At 36.9% G+C, this 2,347-nt stretch overlaps 1 pseudogene; it reads right to left on the bottom strand.

Moving 5' to 3' along the window:
- Window positions 1-322: 322 nt before the first annotated feature.
- LOC108391935 (olfactory receptor 14C36-like) lies at window positions 323-1,252 on the bottom strand (annotated as a pseudogene).
- Between the last annotated feature and the right edge of the window lie 1,095 nt (window positions 1,253-2,347).

Below are 2,347 nucleotides of genomic sequence, written 5' to 3'. Positions count from 1 at the left end.
TTGGATTTGTTAAGGATTCTTTGGAGGAATTATTGATATTGTTAATATTTGGTGAATCCTAAACATAAATCTAAAATGTTCCTCATCAATATCATTGATCATATCCATTCATTAAAGCAGATACTAGAAGAATTTTATTTTATACAGAATGAATTGAAAGCATAATGTAAAATGAAGTGAATTTTTATAAGAAAATTACACACGTCTCAACTGAGTTGCTTAGGAGGGTGCAGCCTAATATGTAAAACCCAGTAAGGCAGTGTGTTTCTAAATATTTGCAACTCATTCAGTGTCCCAGGAATGGACCTAAACAAGAACTTTATTATTTTTGAGAAAAAAAGTTTATTAGTACTTTTCTTACAGCTTCCTTGACCTGTTTGTTTCTAAGACTGTAAAGGATGGGATTCAAGAATGGAGGGACTATGGTGTAAAATACAGAAAGAATCATGTCCCGGATGGTTTCAGATGCTACTGAAGGCTTCAGGTACACATAGTCAATAGTGATGAGGAAGACAGACACCACCAGGATGTGAGGGACACACGTGGAAAAGGCCTTGCCTCGCTCTCTGGTTGGAAACTTCAGCACAGTGAAAAATATATGAATGTAGGACATGATGATAGAGACAAAGCAGCCACCACAGACAACAATGGCAGAGATAATAAGTAAGAGGAAATTGCTGAAGGTGTCAGAGCAGGAGAGCCTCAGCAGAGAGGGGATATCACAGAAGAACTGATGGACCATGTTGGACTGACAGAAGGACAGCCGGAATGTGTTCCCTGTGTGCACACCTGCATAGATGAGGCCACTGAGTAGGGAGACCAGTCTTGTCCAGACACAGAACTGGTGGTTCATGATGACGGGATAGTGGAGGGGCTGGCAGATGGCCACATAGCGGTCACGGGCCATGACAGTGAGGAACAGAAACTCTACATATGCACAATAACTGACCAGGAAGATCTGAGCTGTACAGCCAGCAACTGAAATGGCCCTGTTGTCAGTGAGGGAGTTGACACAGGCATTGGGGACAGTGACAGAAATGTAGCACACATCTAAGATGGACAGGTTCCTGAGGAAGAAGTACATGGGTGTGTGAAGGTTCTGGTCAAATGTAGTAGCAGTGACGATGAGAAGATTCCCTAACAAGGTGGCCAAGTACATCAGAAGAAAGAACATGGGTTGTAGGAACCTTATTTCTCCCCTTTTAACGAATCCCATGAGGAGAAACTAAGTCACCATGGTGTAATTGGTCATTTTCTGGAAATGATATTTGACCTGGAATGCAGAAGGTATAAACAATGAAATACACGGCTTAGAAACACATTTCACAAAATTCTTTAAATATTTCAATTGATTGTGTTTCCCTTCATTATGTTAAGTTGGCCTTTGTGTAAAGAAAATGTCCATCATTATTAGTTTTTTGATATGCTCAGTTTATTTTCCACTATTGATTATATGGAAAAATAGGAATGGTGTGGTTGTCCATCTCTTATCTGATTATGTTATTCAGTATTCATACTTTATCAATCATATACAGCCCATGAGCTTTATTATTTAAGAAAGATGTCATGATTCAAACATAAGTTTAAATATACAACTCACTATATATATAGTTTATGTATTGCTTAGACATAAAAGAGAATGAAACCTTGCCATTTGCAACCACACAGGTTGGGCTGCAGAGAAGGATGCCAAGTGAAATAAGTCAAAGACAAATACCATATAATTTCATTTATATGTGCAATCTAAAACACAAAACCCAAGAAATAAACGTCCCAATCTGAAAGGCACTCATACATACAGAGAACAAACTAGTGGTTGCTGGCAGGGGTGGGAGTGAGGGGTGGGTGAGATAGGTGAAGATGAGAGCCATGAACTTCCATTTACAAAATGAATAAATCACAGAGGTATCTTTACAGCACAGAGATTGTAGCCAATAACATTTTAATAATGTTATACCATGAATGTTAACTAGACCTATCATGGTGATGATGTCATAATGTTTAAAAATATTGTATCACTATTTTGCACACCTGAAACTAGTACAATACTGTATGCCAATATTAACTTGAAAATAAGGAAACACATCACCATGAAAAATATACCCAGAGTTTTTAATAATAGTTATAAAAGCAGTGTAACGTAATAGGTCATTTCATAATATTATTGTCAATGAATATATTTTTACTCATAAATAACTCAAAAATTATTACACTACTTACTGTCACCTTAAATTAATAAATTTTTTGCAGGTCTAATATAGGAAAACCTTTCTGCACCTGTGAAAGTACAAACTAAGGTTTTAATGACTTAACATTTTTTAATGCGTACTCAAGATAATTCAAGAAC

The sequence above is a fragment of the Manis javanica genome, chromosome 14, assembly GCF_040802235.1.
Source record: "Manis javanica isolate MJ-LG chromosome 14, MJ_LKY, whole genome shotgun sequence".
Lineage (NCBI taxonomy): Eukaryota > Metazoa > Chordata > Mammalia > Pholidota > Manidae > Manis > Manis javanica.
The sequence above is the reverse complement of the archived record's forward strand: the minus strand, read 5'-3'. Positions and strand labels throughout refer to the sequence as shown.